Source organism: Haliotis rufescens, unplaced genomic scaffold, assembly GCF_023055435.1.
Source record: "Haliotis rufescens isolate VD_foot unplaced genomic scaffold, xgHalRufe1.0.p SCAF_10, whole genome shotgun sequence".
NCBI lineage: Eukaryota > Metazoa > Mollusca > Gastropoda > Lepetellida > Haliotidae > Haliotis > Haliotis rufescens.
The window spans coordinates 14,617,727-14,630,914 of NW_025963780.1; the positions used below are offsets into that span (position 1 = coordinate 14,617,727).

The window sequence follows — 13,188 nt, forward strand, 5'->3', positions numbered from 1 at the left end:
GATTATCACAAGATTCCATAAGAATTTTTTTTTTTTTTTTTTTTAATCGGTTGAGTCTATGTAAGCGACTCCGGTGAATCCGTACGTATACTATATAAATGTTGTATGCAAAATCTGGATCAAAGGTTTAAATCTATGCCTGATTTGTGCGTCCTTCAATAAATGTTTTAAATCCCCTGAGCCTTCCGGCTTTTAAAAAGTTATATATACTTGACTTGTGTTCTGAGAGATATGTTTATCATGCTGTATTTTTCTGTATGCTTTTGTTGTTTGTTGTTTGACGCCAAACTCAGCAATGTTCCAGCTATATGAAGGCGAACTGTAAATAACCGAGTCTGGGCCAGACAATCCAGTGACTGACATCATGAGCATCGATCTACGCCATACATTAACCTAGTCAGCGAGCCATAAATCAGAAGTTGTTATATCCATGCTGTTGAACGTTTTGTTATTTTTCGTATGTTAGAGTAAATTGAAACCTCCTGAGCCGTCATCGATTTTGTTCTCAGGTTTCTTGTATCTGTAGTGACGCTTATTGTAGGTTGAGCCCTGCCCATCGCCTTTGGTCCCCGCTAAAACTAGTTCTTTACAAACATAACGATATCCTGTTTCGTTTCTTATATAAGTCTTCACAAATGTAGAGTATGGTACACTGTCAATCCTGAATTAACCTTTCTTAAAATATTTCCCGATCCTGTGATTCGAACCTGTATATGCACGACAAGATACAAATCCGGCCACAAAAGCCTTACGCACGAAGGAAGGCTTTTTTAAATCCTGCTGTTTGTTTTTTGCTCGATACTTTACATATTTTCCCAATTTAATCGGACACCGTTATTGATCGGTATCTAATCCATAGATCAACACTCTTGTTGGGGTTTGGTAACACCCTCGCATTGCAGGAAGCCGGAACTTCGGCTACCTGATGATTGCACAATCCCAAGAAGCCTCGGAAATGTGTCTTGCTCTTGACACATTAGGGTATCTTTCTCTTACGTTTTACCATTTTCTTATCTTTAATAAAGAAGTTTTCTCAAAGCAGTACTAGTGTTTCTTATATTTGATTATACATCTTGTACCGAGACACGGGGGGGGGGGAATCCATATATCCACGTGTCCGCAGTCCAGTGATTGATATCATCCGCATCGATCTACGCTTTTGGGATACGATGACATGCATCAATCAAGTCGGAGAGCCTGACCACCCGATCCCGTTAGTCGCCTTTTACGGCAAGCATGAGTTGCTGAAGACTTCTTTGATGGTTGTGATGTCAAATGCTTCCACTGTTTGAATGTTGTTTGGACTCCGGCTGGAAGTGGTGAACCAAGGTTTCGTCCATAGTTACAAATCGTGGCAAAAACCTTTCGGGATCAGCTTCAAACCGAGCTAGATTATCACGAGACATGTTACGCCTGGTCCGCATTCTATCAAATGTCCAAAGCTTCGAAACCCAACGAGATGATACCTTCTTCACTGACAAAGTTTCTGTGGTAATAGAATGTATTCTATCCTGGGAAATGCCTACCGAACTAGTAATAATATGCTCAGTCATTCGTTGGTCGGTCGTTCATCACCATACCGTGAATTATCTGGATCATTTCTAGTGCTAATGACATGACAGGCCTTCCAGGAGATGGAACCACCCTATCCCGTTAGTCGCCTCTTAGGACAAACACAGTCGCCTTTTAAGGCAACATGGGTTGCTGAGGACCTATTCTACCCCGGATCTACACGGATCATATAGCCTTTGTAAAACATACCCCAGTATTGGTCTCTTCAAACAGAAACTGTTCACATTATTGTCGTGTTTTGAGCCCAGACTTGTTCCGTTTTGGAGCGACCTTACTTCAGACACGCCATGTAACTTCACCGTACAACATAGAACTGTTCATTGCCTCTGTGGAGATTCCGGGTTAGAAAATGCCCCCAGCAGCCTATGCTGGTCGGTGAGGTGCGACTTAATGGATCGGTCGGTCAAGCGCTATACATTAGTTACTAGATTATCTGGTCCAGGATCGATTATTTACAGGCCGCTGTCATATAGCTGGAATATTGTTTTCCTCTGTGCAGCGTTAAACAACAACAACAACAATACTGTTCTTAGCAATTACCTGTATATGCAAATGACATCCAAGACAAAAGCCATTGATCTGGATTTGATGGTGTGCGGCATGTAATGCAAATCTTACTTTTAAATGAAATATTGGAATTGTCAAAACAGTTCGACAGGTCTGTGCAAGGCCCCCTGGAGATGTATGTTTAACACATGCATAAGTCTCTCGCACCATGAGGGTATTAACATATAGGGACGTAAAGTGGTCTCCAAAAGGACAATACAGCGTCACAATATCCCAAAAGGAGTGTTTTATTTCCATGCTGGAAATCGAAAATGACGTAATGTTTGACTTTACTATCAGAGTAATGGAGAAAGCGGCACAAGGGTGCATTTTTGCAACCGCTACACTGACATTTTTGCGTGTAAAATATTGTTCGATTGAGATACCTGATAAAAACATGACCTAAATGAATATCATCACATGTTTGTCTTTGTAAAGTGAAGCAATCGTGACACATGTAAAAGTTGGGGAACACATATACATATATAAATCGAGATAAAACGTTTTCTTTCGAGAACATTTTACAATAACGATACAGTGTTTTCACGTTCATCTCCACTCCACCGGAACAACATTGAACGAACTCTCCGAGCTTAGATAAGATATTGAGTACGGGGCATGAGTTGAAACCAATATGTTTTGAGTGGCTTGTCTATCTCAATTTAGGGAACATTGATAAAAGCTATTAAACATAGTTTGGTGCTGTATATGCTCAATTTGTTGTTTGTTTAGGAGTCATCGAATACTTTACTCGTAAACAAGTCAGGCATTATAAATGTATAGCACAGCAACTTCGTAAGTCAGCTATATATATATATATGTAGAAAGCACCAAACTCTCTGCGGCTCCCATACCTTTAATACGCTTTCTTATTTAACTTCTATCTTGAATTCAGTACAAAGTGTAATGCCGCACACATTTATTATTTTTTTACAGCCGCAACTGTGCATTTTATTACCTATAATTACACAAATTATTATTCTAAAATGCCTACCGACAATGACTTTTCTATGAATAATAGCTTCCGCGGTATTGCGGCCGTCAAATCGGCTGTTTAAATTAGAAGTGGTTCTTGTGATTTGATACTTCTTATTGTCCAATCTTTATCGACTTATTTCCAAATTCATGGTAAAATATTTAGTAATAAGATACTGTATTCATCTGAAGAAACAATTCAATATTTCACTCAAGTGAAATAACATTTGTTTCCGGAACTACTTTCAGTCTGCCTGATTGACAGTGTGGTGTTCAGAAGACATTTAAGATCAGTGAGAAAATGCATAATAAATAGAACAGTTGCCTTTATTGCAAAATAACATGATAATCTCATTTCGTGACCTGAAACAGTTGATACATTTCACTCGTGGATGCCTCATTCCATACAATATCTACGTTGTGGTCATAAGATGATGCCATAAGACATTCACCCTCTCTCTCTCTCTCTCTCTCTCTCTCTCTCTCTCTCTCTCTCTCTCTCTCTCTCTCTCTCTCTCATTTTATTTCTCTTCTATAGTGTAAGCATATATATTGAATTTGAAATTGTGAAACTTTGCAAATCTAAGTTGGAAGAACTTGTCCCCCAATCCCGTTCACTCCTTGTGAATAAATATGTTTAAATCAAAGAAATGCCACCAAATATAGTAGTGAATGGCGAGCATGTCCAGAATCGTCACTGAGTATCTATATATCTGCAAAGGAAACAATACCAACTTATGAATTGGACGGGACATTTCCCACGCAGGATATATTCTGATCTACCATTCAGGTTGAACCGGATTTGATTTCTCAGCAGAGATGCGATTCTGTCACACAAACTGAGATTTTGGCCCTCAGAGGTCCTGCCCATTATCAAGTCGCACTCGTTTTAAAGGGTCTTCAGTTAGGGGATTATAAAGGTCTTCATGATACCAATTTTGCATAATTAAAAGCATGCCCCTGCCATATCCGTATGTTTAGCACAATTAAAATGTACATATGATGAGCTCCTGACAGAAATATTAAACGAATGTCATCATGGTGTGTTTGTCACACAAGATATAAGAGATTTAATGTTACTTCTATTTGCTGATGATATTATAATGTTTTCATACTCTATTATGGTCTACGTAAACAATGGAATGTATTACATTCTTTTTTCAGTAGATGGGGATTGGAAGTTCATTTGTCAAAAACAAATGTAATTGTTTTTAGAAATGGAGGTATCATTGCCAAAAATGAAAAATGGACATATTGTAATATCGCCTTAAAAGTTGTTACTTATTATAAATATTTACGCTTGACGCTATCATCTAAACCTTCATGGTCAGTTTTGCATGCAAACAACTAACATCAAAAGCATCAAAAGCAATTATACCTATCTATAATTTTATGTATCCTTTTCTACAGCTTGTACTATATTTTGACGGCCAAATCGCACAATCTTGCTATATGGAGCAGAAATATAGGGCGTAAAAATATAATGACGCCATTGAAAAAGTACATGCTTCCTACTTTAAGCGCTTTTTAATGATTGGAAAATTTGCTGTCAACAAAGCTATTTTAGGTGAAACAGGACGTTATTCCATTCATGTATTAAGTCAACTTCGAATGACAAAATACTATCTATCTATCTATCTATCTATCTATCTATCTATCTATCTATCTATCTATCTATCTATCTATCTATCTATCTATCTATCTATCTATCTATCTATCTATCTATCTATCTATCTATCTATCTATCTATCTATCTATCTTAGAATACCCATGCAGTTAACCCAAAAATCCAATTTTGTGAATTTCAAACATGACAATGTACCGTGACGTTTTTCGCCCTGAACTACATTCTAAAAAGAGTAGGGGATCACGAAATATAAATTTTATGATAGAGGAAAGATCAGTTGATAACTGACAGCCAGAGATAAAAATTGTTTCTTTATCCAAGCAGCGAAAAACTTCTGGAGAAACTGGTTACAAAAAGGAATAGTCAAACGTGTTTTTTTACAGTACAAATATTCAGTTAACAAAAAATCCAATTTTGGGAAGTTCAAACATGATAATGTTGCGCGTTCGGCTCCAAATTCAATTCAGCGCGATTAAATTTACAGGTAACCTTGCTCTACATTGAATACACAGTATGTTTATCTCCTAATTTATTTGAGTATGTTTGTCATGATTTTACTGATTGTTCTGATTTTACCGTAGTGTCAGATTTTGACGTGACGTCATTGTTGTTGTGACATCACTAAACATTACGTCAACAGGGGTGTTTTTCAACATTGGTGTAGAGTGTGTGAAATCACTATGTGTGCTTCGTTTGGATTAGGGACTCGACTTTCTTTAACAATAGATAATGTTTCATCGATCATCATTCATTCGCGGTATATGATTTTTATTAACTCGCATATATTAAAAAGATCGATGGATGATAAAAGTATTATGGATGTGAAAATCATGTAAGTTTCATAATGTGTGCGAACAATTTGTAGCTTCCATAATGAAATAAGTACAATTCAAAATCTAGTTTCATCCTGTAAAATCTATGGGAAAATTGGATTCTAATCTGTCACCAGCCACCTGGCGGCGACAAGAGCGTGCCGTATGGTCACGTGATGATGTTGTTGTTTCGCCGCCATTTTGTCGTGGGATGAGCACTTCCTGTGGTGTTTTATTTCACCTACTGGACGATTTATTAATTTATTACCACATTTTATCACAAAACTAGGATAGATGGTGAAACACGAAACTATCAAACAACCCTTGGGGAGTAGATTGTAAGGTAAGCAAAATGAGATCGTTATTTGATATCGTCACTTAGCACACCTGTAAAGACAAAAACCTGTCATTTGTGTCACTAAAGACAAACCGTAGTTTACCTGTATATGACAGTGTGGTGTTTGCTTATGCACAGTGTATAATTTTGGGAGTGTGAAATAATTTTGATTTTATTGAAGTGTTATGATTACACGAAACCGATGCAACACGGTGGAAATAGAAAGGCGACATAACCAACCACCGTGTGTCAACAAACCGGCTTTGCGGTCAGTGGACCAGTGAGGGACTCCCCGACATTCGTGCACCCGTCATGGTTCTCGTCAACATGGTCAATGTCATACAATTATATGAAATTAACGTAGCTTAATGTTCTTGTCATATTCATCGACTAAGTAAAAGATAATATTAACTAAGAAGTTTCAGTCTAGATAGGCATATCTGGCCAATGTATACGCATTTACTTGACACATCCCCACCACAAATATGTTTCTATTTTCCATCTGGTGGTTATCAAAGAAAAGATGAAATGAGCCTTTACCTTGTCATTCATAACTAGCCATTAGATATTTTACAGAATATATCAGGATCTGGATAAAATTTCATCTCATCAAAACAGTACTGCAATTAACTGACACTCAATGTAGATCTATGTGTAACATAATGCAGAAAGAAAAATAAGTAAAACAATGAATAACTCACTTATTACAAAGCTTTTGTTTATCACAGAATGTTAAATTTATTAATGTTAAACAAGAGATGATGGAAAGTGTAATTTGTATTGCAAAAGAGCTAAGTTTGTTCTTACCATTGTTACTTGGTACTATGACGTTTGCAATAATTCAATACTATAATGTCTATTGTTACTCTTTTCAATGAGAAGAGGCAATAATTTATTGAGTTAGTTAACTGCATGCAGTTTCTATAAGAAAGTATATTCCAGTATGAAATACTCACCTGATCATGCTGATTATGCTAATGTTTTAATTTTATGATTGCAAAATCACATGAAGATATCCTGAAAAGTATTGTGCAAATTTTGCATGGACTTGGTTTAGTCTTCACATGTTTTGTGCTGTTTTGCTTGGTGTAGCTTTGATGCTATTTTAGCTTTGATGGTGACAACCGAGAATATTCACTTATATCACTTTGGCACATAAGGAAACATCAATACAAGGTATATTCGGACCCTGTGGTACCGCGGCATTCATCGTATCGTGGCATTTGTGATTTCGGGTTTTTCACGCAGGACACACCTCTTAGCAGCTGTCTATTAATGCAAATCAGTAACCAAGAAGTGCTCACTTCGTAAACAATTTCAATTTCCTCGGAACGTTCCGTCTGCTGTAAGTAAGGAGTTATTAATGCGTTGATACATACTTATGGCATCTTTTTTAATACTGCCTTACCCCCATCTGTCAATGGCCAACGATATAACCCGCATTTCCCCAAGTAAACTTTTTCTATCGACCTGAACTAGATCATCTGCATATTCATGGCGACTAATTAGGTAACGGAAGTTACGTAGTCCGCACATTTTTTCCCGCTCTATGCCCAGAATCTATTGGGAGATCATAAGGGCCAGTATGCCAAACTTAGAAATACGTTCTTCACTAGTAGCCAAACGATAAATACATACTTTTGGCATACTAGGAGTGCTTTTTATATATTTATTGTTGACTTTTAACATTTTTCCATTTTGTGACAAATTATTGTCATCCAATTTTTTTTAAAAACATTCTTAGAATATCTTTTCTGATATTTTGTTGTTGATTTTTTAAATATATTTCTCTTACTTCTCGGTAAATGTGCATTGAATACCTATTACTGATAACACATTTAGAATTTTTTCTTGTGCTGTCTTTGCACTTGTCTGGACAAATCACTGATGTCTGGCATGATCATACTAAGTGTTTGGTAGAATTATGTCCTCATTTTGTCCAATTTGGGCCTCCTTACACAACTTTTCTCTGTACCGCGATACGATGGAGTTCTATCCCTTGTCAAACTGAGCGCGAGGCCCGGCTTTTACTCAGAGCTACTAATGTAAATAATGAACTTTTATCAGTAAAATATGCATTGTTAGATAAAATAAATGGCATCTGATATAGAGAACACGAATAATCATATAGGTTAGTGAGTGCATATTGTTCCGTTTAGCGTACATGACAAGTACCGCGATACCCCGAGGCTGCAGGCTACTACATTTACTAAACTATTGCAAAAACTATAAAATTTAGTTTATTACTTTGACTCCCATGTGTTCCTCCCCTTATGATGCATAAGTCTCCATTTAAGGAACACTGAAACCCATAATGCATGCTCTTTGCTCTGTAATCCCTAAATTACAAATCAATAACTGATACTTTTGAAAGATACTTTAGCTTCAAGCTTCAATTGATTAGGATCATGTTTGCTGTCATGACAAAGCTTTTTGGCATCAACTATTTTTCAACATCTTCATCTTAGATCATGTAGATGCCTTCTCCCATTCATATTAGTAATCGTTTAAGGATTGAGAAGTATAAGAAAATTATATGTGCATCCCGCTAGATATAAACATGAAACTATAACCGTTTTCATGACTCAGTTTGAGTGTATGTCTTGACTAAATGTCTTTTTGTAATTTGTTTAGCCAAACAATGACATAGAAAAAAAGTATGCCTTGTTGTGAGTGTACAGGGCTCGAAAAAAATTTTCAACCCTACTTGTCCTGCAGGGCAAGTACTTTTTATTTTGTACTCGTCCTGCCAAATTTTCACTTGCCCTATTGCTCAATGCTGAACAGACAATATCGTGTATCATGTACCATGTAACCACTGAAAACAAAGTAAATTGTTTCAAGATTTATTTTGTGTTTTTATTTCCACAGTAAGACAATATTGAATAAATTAAGGAATAATAAGTTAAGTTATTTTGAACAGTTAAGTTATGATGAAAGACACATCAGTCTGTCACTGTCAGTGTGATATTAATAAATTAAATGAAGCTGCATAGGAATTACAATAAACAGTGCTGTAGACACCAAAGTTCAGAGCAAAAGTTTCACATCAGCCTGTCACTCGGGTTGTCTTAGACTGCAACTGACAAAAACTTGGAAATTTTGAAAATGGTTCCCCTTCTATTGCAACATAGTAGGCTGTTGTGAATAGCTTTTCATAAACTTCACTGTTTTTTTCGTCAACTTTTTGCATTGACTTGGCAAACTGCGCAGTCTGGGGTTTGTCAAAAATTTTATCATGTTCACAGCACTGAATATGCTTCCTACTTTTAGCGTGAAATTTCAAAGTTTCTTTTCTGAAATTATGATGTAAACCAGTTACGAGTCCACATTTGGGATCAGATAGTTTGGGGTATTTTCGACAGACAGTGCAATACAACTCGCTGTCATCATCGTCAAATTTTGCCCATTCAAATTCACTCAACCACGCAGACTGTGCAACACGTTTTCGCTTTTGTGTATCGTATTGTTTTTGACTAAGTTTTCGTTTCTCCGCCTGTGCAATCAACTTTTTGTCGGCACGACCCTCCGACGAGAAAAACTTTCTCATATCCGCCATTTTGGTTTAGTTAGCAACCGGCCGCTTACATCAATAAATAAAGACTGGTTTCAGCGCAAAGCCTGCGCAAAGATACATCAAGAGAAAAACCGTAGCCTAATTGTTAATGCTATACGCGACATAAATATTGATCGTCTGAATGGCCGTGATTTCCGTGTCAATATATTGCACATCAAAACAAATATAAATTAAACTGCTGTAAGTATCTGCTAGTCCGTCAGGATGAATATTTGATAATTTTAGCTTGCACGACATCAGTTACCACTCGTCAATACGAGCGGACGAGTGTATTTTTCAAGCCCTGGTGTAGCTTATTCTATTCACCATGGGAGTCCTTGATCACTTGTTTGCTGCTGTACACTGATGAGTAACAGTTCTCTCCCTTTTGTTGCATCATCCAGCCATGAGGAGCTGGTGCAATGTGTCAATATGATAATGTTGAAAACTTGAAATCCATATGTGAATGGCACGTGTTCACGCTTCTTGAAATATTATTGCAGTGTAAGTCTGGGAGGTCATCCTGTATGTTCTAATAATTTGATAAAGATACAGTGTTTTCTACAGGAAAAATTAAGAAGGAGACAAGAGACTGCTTGATTCAAATTGCTCTGGACAATTGTTCCTTTGAAAAAGGTGTGTGTATTGTTGGGGGTTTTGATAACTCCCCCAATATATGTCAAGTTGTGGCTTCTGAGGCACCTTCTTGGCTGATGTTGTTTGATTTCACACACAGGACAAAAACTAAAAAATCCTCAAAAAAGAGATCAGGGAGAAAACGTGTACAGCTGATTGCTGTTTCTGGCTTATACAAAATATGACAATTACACACAGTAATCTGAATCTTAAAAACAATGCCTTTTTGAAGTTGTAATTCATCATGTCTAGAGATGTTTTTTTTAGGGCTGGTAAAAAGTTCTAAGCCTAACAAACAAAACCATAATTGTGGAAGGGTTTTTAATTTTATTTTTCAACATAATCTCCCTGCTTTTCAATACTCTTATATCAATAGTAAAGCTTTTCAATTCCGGTCAGGAAGAAGTTTTCTGAAGCCACCCTGAAAAACCCATTCATGGCAGCTTTAAGGTCATCATTGTCATCATAGCTCTTTCAACGAAGGTATTCTTTCAGTTTAGGAAACAGGTGGAAATCACTTGGTGCCAGGTCTGGCAAGTATGAAGGGTGAGGAAGTTCTTCGAACCCACATTGTCGCACAGCAGCCTTTGCAAGTCGAGAGGTGTGAGAAGACGCATTGTCATGAAGTAGTACAACTCCAGCTGTCAGCATTCCTTGCCACTTTTCTTTGATAGAATCTCTCAGGCAATGAAGCAAATCAGCATAGTAGGCACCGGTAATCGTCTTTTTTACTTTCGAAGTAATCAACAACCATCATGCCCATAACTTTCTTCACTGATCTTGAAGACTTGAAATTTCTTTGGTGCTGGAGAAGTAGAATGGTTCCATTCCATGGATTGACGTTTTGACTCAGGATCATAGTGGTGGACCTATGTTTCATCACTCCTTGCTGTTCGGGCTGTTGGTCCACGTCATCCATATGATGAATTAATGCCAGTTCCTCCTCTATTTCTTCCAAATGTTCAAGTAGAGACATGTCGTCTTTAACTTCCTGCTCTGTTACTAATCTCTTTTTGAATTTGACGAAATCCACCTCAATTAGCTCTAAATTTTCTCTGGCAATATCATTTCTTTTTACCTTAAGATCTGAATTTAGAAACTTTGGCACCCAACAAGCACATATCTTATTCATCTGTAAATGTTCATGAATTATCATGATAAAGAAGCCATTGGCTCAGACATGTTTCTTCCTCAAGTTCAGCAATGATAATAAGTCTATCTGACAGAATAAGTTTACATCCATGATTGAATCGTCATTGATGGAAGTTGAAGGACATCCAGATCTAGGGTCAACATCAAGGCTTGAGCTCCCAGCCTTAAACATAGCTGCCCAACGTTTAACAGTGGACTAGCTATGGCAATTATCCCCACTCTGGCTACTGCCATGATCATAACACACATGATGTGCATTAAAGCAGTGCATAAAAGGAAGTAACTGCACGCCATATGGGATCGCAATATTTCTGATATTGCATTATTTCACTGTAGAGGTTGTGTGTTCGAGACGTGGAACATTAAATGATTTTATTTTATTGGAAACCATCAAATCATGCAACAGTTTTTATGATGATGTGGTGGTGCCTGAGAACCAAGACTTTTTATTTTAGCCTAATGGTATAGAACCTGTGTCATGCACCACCAAGTTGTATACATGGTGTACATAATGGTACAGAACCTGAAACCAACTGAAAACACAGTTTTGATTAGGGATGGGATGATACACCAACTGTCTGATTTGATACAATACCTTACACACGATCCGATATGGATAACGATACTTGCATGTGCTTTTATCTGTGGTGTGTATCTGTGGCACACTGATGGATTACAGTTGGCAGTGTGAAGTATGGCATAAGGAATGAAAATGAGTATGTTTTCACTATTAACTACTGATGAGTGTTTAGTGGAACAGTTATTAAAGCAAACATTTATGCTCAGAATGATTATTTTTTGCTTAGTGTGTGACTGTGATCGATACTTGTATCGAGAAGAAAAGATCACAATCCATTGATGCATCGGTGTATCGTCCCACCACTAGTTTTGATCATTGTGCTTACTCAGCTACACTTTGGATAATTATGACCGATTCATCATTAAAATGTGTTTATTTGTTGGGTTTCTCACTCGGGGATGCTGTCTATGTGCTGTACACCATGTTCACCTGCACAAATAGGATAATCTCCATTGTCGACATTAACATACCTCTGCTTGAGATGAGTAAAAGCGAGGAAGAATAAGTGACTCTTCCTTGTGGTCTATTACTGTTGCATTGATGGCAGCCTTGTAGCTAACTCATGACACAATACATACCTGATAGGCAATGTTTCATTTACACATTTACTGCTGAATATATTTTTGTAAATATCGTTGCATATCACAGTACGCAAAATAATGTATTATGTTGTGTCACAATGCATCAGTGAATCAATCTACTTGTAAAATAAGGTAAGTTGTAAATGTAAGTAGGGCAGACCTTCACTGTGGTTTATTGTCAAAGGATAATGATTTTAGGGGGTCCTTTAATAAGAGTAATCTAGCTAAACACCTGCAGGAGGATAGGACCCCTATTCATTTCTCACAGTGTATGTCATGGTGCTAAGGCATTGTATATTGTTCATGATGCGCAATGCAGCACAATACTTCATTTTATGATACATACAAGGGTTGAAGTTCTAAGGCTTACATAGAAGGGATTGTGTAATGGTGAACTCGTTTTCTGTGAACATTACATCATAGAGATATAGAGATATATCCGAAAAAAATTGAGTCAACTGGGCCAATTTTTATCGCCATGACAAGTCAGTAAAATATTCAGGGGTCTGTGACATTTGGAAAACAGACAAACTTGAGGAATGTGTGGTGATCAAGTACTTGATAGTAAAGCTATTCTTCCAATTAATCAATCATGTTCATTGCGTGTGTGACCTCCAGAGTGTCCCATCTTACAGGAGGTACTGAACTCGTACAGAGGACAAATGCATGTACACATACACGAGCAGACTCAAATTTTTATGATTTATATTGTTTAGTTTTGCTGAATGTTTAATTCTCATGATTCTTTCACATTTATATTTTTCAAAAAACAATTAAACTGTAAATAAAAAAAAAAATTCATTCTGTTTCATGC

At 37.0% G+C, this 13,188-nt stretch overlaps 1 protein-coding gene across 1 annotated transcript in view; it reads left to right on the plus strand.

The window, feature by feature from the left end:
• Window positions 1-5,718: 5,718 nt before the first annotated feature.
• LOC124112094 (tyrosine-protein phosphatase non-receptor type 4-like) overlaps window positions 5,719-13,188 on the plus strand; it is a 142,968-nt gene continuing 135,498 nt past the window's right edge. Inside the window, exon 1 of the mRNA XM_046472044.2 lies at window positions 5,719-5,875. The gene's annotated coding sequence lies outside the window, so the exon portion shown is untranslated. The remainder of the gene's footprint in view (window positions 5,876-13,188) is intronic.